Below are 11912 nucleotides of genomic sequence, written 5' to 3' on the forward strand. Positions count from 1 at the left end.
GCAACCAATCCCGACGCAACTGGAACGTGTACGTCATCCACTCCTGCTCCTCCTATCCTAGAAGGCAAGTAATAACGGGAAATTTTATCAAGATACTTCATAGGACACTGTTCCTTAGAGTGCAATTTCTAGCCGCATATGACCTTACGCGGCAGACGGCGTAGTTGAAGGTAAACATTTCACCTCTGTATACTTTTTTAGAGTTACCAACCTTTGTACAATGTTAGGAGGAACAGTGTTGATGGACCAGATGCAATGATCCCAGAAGAACAGCCTTTTGCATCTGACTTGCGATCGTCTGAGCCTGATGTTGGCAAACTGAAATTTTGTCGAGTTAGCTAAGAAATTAAGCTTTCATACCTCTAAGGCAGCCGATCATGAGAACTACAAGATGGACTTTGCAGCCTTGGTACAGCCTGCTCAGCTGGAAAAGAAGAGCCCTGTATTTCGCCCGTTTTTCTTCCTCCTTCGCCGTGATATTACCATCGGTTAGAGCCGAGAATTAAATCACGTAAATTATCTTGGTCTTTAGACCATTGAGGAAAATATCAGGTTTTATAGCACTGATACGTTGAGTGGTGGAAAAAGAGAAATTCCAGTTGATCTTGAAATGATCACTCTCTACCATGGACCGCAGTTCCCCCTGGGTGTATGGACAGACGGGAATTAGATCAACACTATATAAATGCCGAAGATGGAAATATAAAACTATTAGCGCTGCATTGTGTCTATACGTATTCAAAACGTGCATGCTATACGCATCCACTGAGAACATGTACAAATGTTTCTGGCTCTTGCTTGCACGCTCGGCAGTTGGTATCTCCTACAGATACGTTCATTATGCGCTTACGGTAAACTAAGATGTCTATAACGCCTTCTTGAAGGCAAAAAAAATCCCTCCGTCTCTGATCTTAATCCAGCATGTTTGAGAAACACGTTGGATAGACACATCGATAGCTCTTCTCTACGTATAATGCCGTAGAATTTACCTTTAAATTAGCACGTTAAGTTAGTAAGTTCCTTTAGTAGAAGTGAATGTTTTGCTTCCTCTAAACGACTTTTAAGCACTGAAGGTGTTAGTGATGATAGGCCATGTGTAGTGCCGCTGGAATTAAATTGGAGAACAAGTTCTTCTGCTTCCCTATCTGCAGCTCGGTAGAGCAACACGGGACGTTGACAACTTCGTGTTGGTGCACGATTTGCATTAGAGAATCTGTGCTTCTTAGAACTAATCAGGCTGTAGCCAGAACCCTTCTTTAATGAAGACACTCTAAGCTCAGCAAATATCTACCCCCTTTATCTCGAGGGATGTATATACGAGGTACAGAAGATCCAGGACGATGAGTTCGATGGATTGTCATCATTTTGTGTATTCTTCGGCCTAGTTGCTTTAACTCATCAGAGTTCCATTTTACTGCACCAAACGTGTAAAGCAGTATAGGAACGACCAACATATTGTTCGCCGAATCTTATACTTCCCAGTTAATTCGGAAGCTCAAATTTTGCTGAGAATTTTTCCATACCTTTTTTGAAGGACCATTTTTAACACAGCTATGAGTTGAAGAACCTGATCGTCACGCGCTGATGTACTTTCTAGTCTTCCTTGATGTAGAAGCACGTAGGCACACTTGCCCAATCCAAAACTCATGCCAATGGCTTTATAGTACATTTTTACTGCCGCCATAAGTATTGCAAGGTTCTCTTTTGAAGATGCAAAGAGTTTAAGGTCGTCCACGTATAAAAGGTGGTTGCCCTTAAATTCTTTTCTGTTCGGCGGGCCACATAAGTATCCAGAGCTTTTGCCGCGGAGCACAATATACAGAGGCAAGAGGAAGATGCAGAAAAGTATCGGACTTAAAGACTCTCCTTGGAAGCCCCCACTTATATGTGACATAACTAGTAGTCACTTGTGTTTTATCAGATGTTAAATTTTGTCCGCCACAAGAGCATAAGCGCTTTTATAAATCCTCTAGGATGTACCTCAAGACACTCAAGAAACTTAATAAGTAGTTTATGGTTCGTCTTATCGAATGCCTTTCGGGAGTCAATCCAAGCCATGGACAGATTGCGTCGACACCTGATGGAATCCTGGGTAATACACCTCTCTCATAACAGGTTCTCTCTGCAACCAGCCAGTCCTCTCTTGCATCCGCGTTGTTCAACTATTTCACCCCATTCAGGCTCGATAGATATTAATATCCTCTATTTGATGATGCCAGTGAATAGCTTGTAGCTGGTATTTGAAAAAGCTATGGGCCAGTAGTTCTTTGGATTTGACAAATCTCCGGTCTTAGGGGTCAGTACCGTGCGTTCTTAATCAACCACTGCGGGATGGGTTGTTCTACGTTTGAGAAAGTAGTAAATATACGAGCTAGAAGTTGGTGAGTAGAAGTGAACTTTTTCCACCAAAAGTTTTCGATTTTATCTGGTCTTGGCGCTGAAAAGTTTTTAGTTCTAGCGACAACTTTTTTCACTTCATCAGCAGTAATTATTTGACACTCCTCTTCTGGACGTTGCAGCAGTTGGCTCTGGCAAATGTTACGAAACAGTGAGATATTTGAAACTTTTTGATCTAGCTTATAAGTATCTCCATATACTTGTTCCGAGATGACTTAAATGTCTTCTCGACTGGGCGGATTTGCAACGTCACATGACGTTTTGTTGAAAAGACGAAAAGGGTGAGTAGAAATGGTGGGATTTTCTTGAATCCACTTTCCTCGTCTTACAAGGCGCTCTTTTGCTATTGAAAAAGCTCTTATTTTTTGCGTCTAGTGCTGCTTAATGGTCAACAGTTTACACTTGTTCAGTGTCTGATTTGCTTTCCGTAAGTTTTGAGCAAGTACTACAACTTTTCGCGCCGATGCGCGTCCTTGCCAACAGGTAAGGATGTCCCTTCTGAATTGATTCGATCAGTTAAGACGATTTTCTTGCATTTGTCCAAGGCAATTGCCTGGTCGCAACCTGGGTTCGGTCCTATTGCCACTCCCAACTGAACCATGACCTTCATCCGAGAGAGGTCTATTTTAGGTGGCACTGTGCGATACTGGTGACGTAACCGCATAATTCGTAGTATTGGGGAGAAAGTCTGCGCTCTCGGGCTTTGCAGTCGCCACTTCCTTTCGCCTTACACTATTATTACTATTATTATTTAATTAAAACTTTTACTTGGGTGAACTCGGTTATACATCATAGCCATGGACTAAGTCAAGTGACTGATGAGATTAGAATGTGATAAGTTAGTCTAATACGATGCGTGAAACCTCCTGCGCTGATGTTGTAGGTATACAATTACGAGCGGCCGAGAGCGTTGGAGGTGACAACAGTCACGTTTGGATGCTTTCTTAGAGCTACCATCTGCCACTCCACAGGTTTTTAGTATCTGGTTTCCTGATAGTGAAGAAAGTTCCGTGCAATGCGACAGGTGTTTAATAAAACCGCCTTCTGAGCTGCTATCAATACCCTAATGACTCCTAAATGTTCAAGATGCTCAGTGCATCTTGCGTGCACATTTCCTGTAAATGAAATCACAATGGGATGAATAGATGCACGACTAACAGTCCACCATATGGTCTTTACTTCACGCCTTATCTCACTATACTTGTGTATGTAGACTTTTCCATATTTTTTTTCGCATCGCGATGTCAGTTCGATTGGCCCGGATTTAATTACCCGTTTGGATAGTAACACATCAATATAAGATGCAATGTTTGCTTTCTAAAACGGACATTGAAATGTATATGTAGAAAAACATCAATTCTTTTAAGAGTTATAGGTTTAGGCCAAGTTGTTAATTTATAATGCCCGCTACATCATTCTGTCTAAGCGTATATTATCTCTGAGCCATTACGCGACAGCCATCAATAATGTGCTCCTCGGATTCGTTGGTATCTCCACATAATCGGCACCGGTCAACCACGTCTTGAAATAACACGTGTTTGCGATAATTCCTGGTGCTGACAACCTTGTCCTGTATCACAATAACGAATCCTTCCGTCTCCGGATACAGAACACCCTTTCATAGTCAAATATTGGATGCCTCACCATCCACGTCATATTGATGTAACGTTTTGGGGTGCTAGCCAAGAATAGCTTTCTGTCTCTAGAATACCCCGACCTCCTAAATGTCGTGGTAGAACTAACCTTTCAATCGCTGAATTTTGTTGGTGCATTCGGTGCTTCGTCATTTCTATGCGGAAAATCTGTTATCCTTTTCACGTTGGGTGTTAAACCATTTTATAAGCCCGAAAGAGTACTTGATGACAGGGATGGCATGTGTTGATTGCCCTGATTTTGTTTTCCGAGGTGAGAAAATTCTTCATAATCAATCTGAGTCTCGTAGTGAAGGCAGTCGTTAGGCTTGTCTTAACTATAGTATGCTAAATACCCTTCGATCCAAGAATACCCAGATATTTACATGATTTGCCTGCAGACATTGCCTCGATGTCGTTTTTGAACTCGTTCTCTAACTATGCGGTCCCTGATTCCCCTCTGACTAAATGCACTATTCTGCATTTGTCTAGTCTGAACTCCATGTGGATATCATTGGAAAACTGCTTTGTGACATCAATCACTTGCTGCAGTTTCTGGGCTGAACTAGCGTACAGCTTCAAGTCATCCATGTACAGAAGATGGGTTAGTTGATGACCATTCTCATTATTATGAATTCTGAACACATGAGACATGCTGTTTAGTGTTTTGCTCAATGGGTTCAACGCACTTAAATGTTGGTGGCGATAGTGAAAAAGTGTGGAGTGACAGGCGGTGAGAAGTTTTTACAAAGTTTGTGTGGAAGGTGTGAGTGGAATGTGAGGTTTGAACCCATTGAGGGTTCAACGCACTTAAATGTTGGTGGCGGTAGTGAAAAATTGTGGAGTGACAGACGGTGAGAAGTTTTTACAAAGTTTGTATGGAAGGTGTGAGTGGAGTGTGAGGGTGGAAGTCTAGGAGGTGAGTACGGTTGTGAGGGGTACATTGGGAAGAAAGAAATTAATTTACATTGTAGTTGGGGGGGGGGGGGGGATTTGGCTAACTAGGAAAAGTGAGTTTAGGTTTGCAAGGAAGCGGGGTAGTTTAGGGGTGAGGAAAGGGTGGCTGAAGAAAATGTGAAAGGGGAAATAGGGCAAACAAACTGAAATTTTAGGGCGGTAAGCGGCAGCGGCCTTAAGTGACATGTGTGGGCGGCAGTGAGTACTTTTGTCTATGGATAGGTTACAGTTACCGACGGACGAGCGGGAGGTGGGCAGCGAGAGTACTGGCAGTGCTGGTAGTGAAGTAGACGGGGAGGAAATTTCCAGAGAGACACGACGGACAGTTGTGCGTGGCCCGGTATCAAGTGGCGTGACAGGGAGGGGAAAGAATCGGAGCGGAAGAAGCGATCCGGCAAGGGAGAGAGCGTCCAGTGCAAGTGAGGGGGAGAATCTCTTGAAGAGGAAAAGGGAAAGCAAAGAGAGTCCGAAGAAAAGCGCGCTAGAGAGTCCCTTTAAAAGAAGCGTTCAAACACGTAGGTCACCCCCATCCCTCCAAATTGAGGGGCAGACGGAGAAGGAGGCTATCGGGGTGCTGATAGGCGAGATCACAGGGTTAAAGAAGCACGTAAGGGGGGCTATGGAGCAGATGGATAATGTGAGGGAGGACCTGAGAGTAAGAGATGAGAGATGGGGAAAAGAAGTAAAAGAGCTGAGGGGAAAAGTTGAAGGATTGCAAAGGGAGTTGGTGTCGCTAAGGAAGGAAAAAGAGGATAAAATAAAGGAGATGAAAGAAGATATTAGGATGTGGAAGGAAAGGACGGAAAAAGGCTAGAGAAGGTGGAGGGCATGTCAGGAATGGAAGCAGTGGACAAGGGGGAGGGTGAAAAGCAAGGTATTTGGGAGAAAGTGGAGATCATGATAGAAGAAAAAGTGATAGAGCGTAGGAATGAAAAGGAGGAGAGAGCGGATAGGGAAAGGATAAGGGCAATGCAGTTGAGAATGGAGAGAAAAGAGAAGGCAGATAGGAGAAATAATATAGTGATAAGAGGATTGAAGCTCAATAGAGGGGAAGAAAGTGACGGGATGGGAGCGCTGCTACAGAGCATAGGGTGGGTTAACAGCAAGTAGGGAAAGTTATAATGGAGGGAAGAAAGGAGAATGAAGTGGCGGTGGTGGAATTAGAGAGCTGGGAAGAAAAATTGGGGGTAATGCGTAACAAAAATAGGATAAAGGACAATAAGGTTTTTATCGATCAAGATTTGACGAGGAAGGAAAGGGAGGTTCAAAGAATGCTAAATGACAGGGCTAGAAAGGAGAGGAGCGACGGAAGAGCAGTGAAGGCAGAGTATCGGAAAATAAAAATAGACGAGAAAATGTAGGTATGGGACGAAGAGAAGGAGGTGTTGAAGAAAGTGCAGGGGAATTCGTTCCAGGGGAAATAGGGGGGTTGGAGTAAAGCAGGGTGGAGAAATTTTAAAGGTGTTGTGCTGGAACGTAGCAAGGGTAAAGAAGAAAGATGAGGATTTCTGGAGGTATATTCAGGAATTTGATGTGATTGGACTGGTAGAGACGTGGGTAGCGAGAAAGGAATGGGATAGAGTAGAGCGAAAGTTTCCGGGGGGGGGGGGGGGGGGGGTATAGACGGAGGCTACAGGAGGCGGTCAAAGTTAAAAGGAAAGGAAGGGCTAGAGGGGAAATTATAACAGGGGTTAGGGATAGATTAGAGGAAGAAGTTTATGGAGAGGGAGAGGGGGAGGGCGTGCAAATGAGGGCTGTAAAGATATGAGGGGTGATGTATAAGTTTGTGACTGTGTACAATAAAGATGGAATGGAAAGGATTAAAGAAAGGGTAGGAAACTAACTAGGTGAGAGAGATAAGGGTATAATGATAATGGGGGGAGACTTTAATGCGAGAATTGAGCGGGAAGGGGGTCTGTACCAGGAAGGGGAGAGCTTTAAAAGAAAATCGAAGGATAAAATAATAAATAAAGAGGGGGAGATTCTAAGAGACTGCATGGAGGATAGAGGGTGGGCGGTGGCGAATGGTATGGTAAAAGGGGACGAAGAGGAATAATACCCGTATGTGAGTAAGAGGGGTGTATCGGTGATAGACTACGTGATTATGAATATGCAAGGGTTTGAGGAGATTGAAAAATTCGCATTGACAGGAAGGGTGGAATCAGACCATTAGCCATTGAGTTTTTGGATACAGGGGGAGGCTGGCGAAAGGCAGGGTAGGGAAGAAGGGTCGTTAGGGGAGAGGGTGTCATGGACGAGAGAGGCGATAGAGAAGTATCAGGAGCAATTGGACAACATAAGCTTTGAGGGGGAGTCTGTGGACGAGATATGGGAGGATCTACAAGAGAAAGTGAAAGGTTGTGTGCAAAAGAAGGTATTAAGGTAAAAGAAGAAAGGAATGGTAAATCCGTGGTGGGATAGGAAATGTAAAATGATGAAGAGAAAGGAGAAAAAGAAATACAGGAAGTGGAAGAAAGGAACCGCGAAAAGGGAGCAGTACGTAGAAATCAGGAAGGAGTTTAGGGCGATGTGTAAGAAGAAAGAGCAGAAAAAAGAGAAAGAGCTGGAAGAGGAGTTGAGAAGTGTTAACACAGACGGGGAAGTGTGGAAGATAATTAATAGGTTTAGGAAACGTAGGGTGAAGAGGAGCTGAACAACGAGAAGATAGAGAAGCAGATAGGGAAGTTGAAAAAATCGAATGCAGCAGGGACTGACAGTATGGAGGGGAGAAGGATTCCCAAGAGGGTGAAAAGAGGGGTTGATCTTACCACTGTATAAGAAAGGGGATAGGGAGAGGCAGGGAAATTATAGAGGAATTACGCTTATGAATACTGCGTACAAAATATACGCGATGGTGTTAGCAGATAGGCTGCAGAAGGGTGTTGAGGGGAAAGGAATATTGCCGGAGACGCAGGCGGGCTTTAGAGAGATAAGGAGCACTATTGACAATATTTACTTCTTGCAACACGTGGTGGATAGAGAATTAACCAAAAAGGGTGCCAAAGTGTACGCGTTTTTTGTAGATCTAAAGAGCGCGATCCCGTCAGTGGATAGGGGGAGGTTGTGGGAGGCAATGGAGGGGAGGGAAGCGAAGAGGGGCCTGATGGAGAGGGTAAGGGAGGTATATAAGGGGACGAAAGATAGGGTGAGAAGAGGGGTGGGAATCTGTGAGGGATTCTGGGTGGATAGGGGGTTGAGGCAAGCACGCCCGCTTAGCCTAACGCTTCTTGCAATTTTGATCGCGGATATAGAAAGTAAGCTAGCGGCCGGAGTGGTAGGAGGAGTTAGGGTAGGGGGAGTCAGGATATGGTCACTCGCATATGTAGATGACATAATGCTGTTGGCAAAGAGCGAAGAGGCCTTAAAGGAGATGATGAAGAGGTTGATACGTTACTTGGACAAGAATAGGTTAGAGTTAAATGCGGACAAGTCGAAGGTTATGGTGTTTAGGAAAGGAGGTGGGAGAGATGGGGAAAGGGAAAGGGGAATTTTTCGCTCTTGATGAAGGAAAAGGGAAGGGGGAAAGGGAAGTGTAAGGGAAAAGTGGTACAGGAGGTAAAAGAGTTTGTGTACGTGGGCTTCCTGTTTCGAAGAAATGGGGGAGTGGAAGGTCATATAAAAGAGAGCGTGAGAAGGGCAAATGTGGTGATGAGGCAGGTGTGAGAGCTGGGGAAGTCTTATTTTACGGAGTGGAGGTGTGGGGTTTAAAGGGAAGTGAGGAGGTAAATAGGGTACAGGAGAGGTATGTAAAGTAGATAATGGGGTTGGCAAGGAATACGCCGAACTATATTGTAAGGAGGAAGACAGCAAGAACGAGTTTAGGGATTATAAAAGGGATTCAAGCGTGTAAATATGAGGAGAAATTTTTGGAAGAGGGGGAAGTAAATTGGTTAGGGAGTGTTGGTGGGAGAAGGAGAACAGGCATAGTGTTGCAAAGATAGGGGTGGAAAGGGAAAGGTATTTTAGAACGAATGGATTGCGAATGGATGAAGTTAGCAGCATGCACGAGGAAGGAAGGTATATGAGTTGGCTCAAAAGAATGGCATGGAGAAAGAGAGGGTAGATGGAGAGGAGAGAATAAGAGAGTCAAGGTATAACGGAAACTATGTGTGGATTATACCAAGGAAGAGAGCGCATATTTGTGTGAAAAAGGAGAGCAAGGAAGTCAGGAACTTATAGCGAGAATGAGGTGCGGGTGCATGGAGAAGTATAATAGGTTCTGGCTTTCTAGAGAGAAGAGAATGTGTTTATTGTGCGGGAAGGGGGATGCAAAATTAGAGCATTGGTTGGAGGAATATGGAAAGATGGAAAGGAGGGGGATAAGCATGGAGGTATTGTTGCATGAAAGGGGTGACAAAAGGGCAGTAGCATGGGTGAAGAGGATGTTGGGTAAGATAGAGAAGAAGAGAAGGAAGGAGAAAGAGGAATGGAAAAGGAAAGATTGTAAATAGGAAAGGAAGTAGATGTAAAAGAAATTTAAATATTGTAAATAGTATTTAAGTATTAGGTGTTAGCCGCGGAGACAGAGGCTGGTAATGCGAGGCATAGCGAAAAAAGAACGAAATGCGTGCGAGGCAAGGCGCAGCGACGAAGGTTAGGCTATAGGAGCGAGCGGATTAGTTATAAGGTGTGGATGGTTGGTACTTTGTAAGACATAGTTGTAAGAAAATTCTGTAAAAAATGGAAGTGTAAGCAAGTCAATTTTTTTAGGCCAGCAGGTCGAAAAATAAACGTTTACTATGGGTTCAACGCTAAACAGAACCATAATGCACCGAAGGATTCTCCTTCAAATATACCCATCGTAATGCGTATTGATCTAGGCATACTTAGTTGCCCATGATTAAAATACTTGGTTCTTTTAAAGTTTTTAGACTTTAAGCAAGTGGTCAATCGGCATGGAAGTGAACTCTTGCTTGTAGTCATTGTATGACATGGGTAAGTTCCTTTGATGCTTACGAGCTTGACTCATGTCAACAGTGTCTATAGTGTCTAGATCTTGACAGCCTCGCAAGTTTTTACGACATACTTATTGTTCTTCTGTAAGGATTTCATTCTCGTCGCAATGAGAATATACGTTATCTGCAATGATAGCCTTAAGAAATTTATAAATTGTTGGAAGACAGGCTATCGGTCAAAATTTAGATGGATTTTGATCCTCTGATTTTTAGGTAACATATACGTAGTACCTTGGAGCATAAAGCGTGGCATCAGATCTGAGTGTTCAATGATCTTCTGAAAAGACCTTGCCAACGCATGATGCACTTTCTTCTGGTACTTGTACTAGAAGTTGTGCACCATTTTCGGACCCAGAGCTTTCAGTTGCTTGTCCGTTTGAAGACCGCTGAAACATCTAAAGCAGTGATGTTTGCCAGTTGCATTTCAGGGATATTGCTTGCCCTAGCTTTCTCCAGTTTGAACCACGCAATGTCCAAATTGCATCTCTTCATTTTTCCTCAAACGCCCGACCAATAGTCACTCATATCTTCCAATTGACGGACTTCGGTGTCTTTCTGGTTATTTGGCTGTGCACTCAGTTCACGATAGAACCTTCTTTCATCTGTCTGAAAGTTTCGATTTTGTTGCCTTCATGCACTACTTTTCTTGTACCGACGCATTCTGGCAGTAACAGCATCAAGTCTCTGCCGTTGGGAGTCTATAATCTCATCCAATATTGCTGGTGTTCATTTCTCGATGTGTCGAGGGTACCTGATTTTCTATGATGGATATAGATCCCTTGCCGGGAAAAAACTGCATCTTCAGGCCTAGTTCTGCGACCAAATGTTCTAACTGTCGCTACAGCTGCACAGTATACAAAAGTTTCACCCCTAATGCAGTTTCTGTTACGTTTAAATACGTAGGTAAAACCTTGCTGTTGAGGTCTTCTATTAGTGCACGCAGAATATTTGTGATTTTTACTTTTTGCAGAGAAGGCCTTAGTGTTGGTTCTACATATCTGAACTCTAGTACAGCATGACCAAAGTTCCTTTCAAGGTGCCGTAGTTTTTCTGGCATTTCGTTATCCACATCATCGTTATTAATATCCGGAAGTCGTTCTAATGGATCCGGTACATGATGTTTATTATCCCTAATACCTATGCCTTCAGCTTTAATCAAGTCTTCATTGTTTACATCTTCCAATGGGAGTTCATCAATAGGAAGCTGCTCTTCCACTTCCATTTTGATAGCAGCTATTTCAACAGCCGAAAGCAATCCGTTTACAGATATTGAGCGTTTTTCATTTGCCAGATTCTGCTCATTTATTTTTGTAGCTAGCTCTGGTTATTTGAGTAAGAAGAGTCCATGATGTTCTCTCCTCACACTTTGCCCACATTTCTCTGCCAAAAAATAAGGGCGCATAATATCTCTGTTGATATGGTAGGTCTATTTTAGTCGCTTTTTTGGGTTTCTGAACCTACGCGTCTGTCTCTGGTGTATAAGGCCATCAACCTCTGGAGGATGCGGTGGTGTTAAATCATCAATTGGTTGAGGAAGGAAATCAATTGCTCCTGCTTAACCGTATAACGCGGCTTCCTCTAACTAATGTTTATTGCCGTCGTTTTCCCACGCCAAATCCACCTGTTGTTCAATCTCCCTTAATCGGTCTTCTGTGATGTGTAGATTAGTCCTGATGTCCTTCACCTTAACGATAAGATCTCTTAGTGCAATTTTCTGTAAATTAGGATACTTTGCAGCAAATTTCGTTCTTAGATTGTATCCTTTTTCTATTTTTGTTAAAAACTTCGCACTTTCGTCATAGAGACGCACCAATTCCTCTTTCATTGTGGTGCTTACCGCTTGTCGCAGATGTTCTTGCCTATCTGGCATGGGAAACCTTGTGAGTAGCAGTGCTACCGCTAACATTGCCTTCAAAGTCGTGAGAAGAAAGCTCAAGCCCTACCGCGACATTAACGCGAGAATACCTTCGGT

This window comes from Belonocnema kinseyi, chromosome 7 (genome assembly GCF_010883055.1).
Source record: "Belonocnema kinseyi isolate 2016_QV_RU_SX_M_011 chromosome 7, B_treatae_v1, whole genome shotgun sequence".
NCBI lineage: Eukaryota > Metazoa > Arthropoda > Insecta > Hymenoptera > Cynipidae > Belonocnema > Belonocnema kinseyi.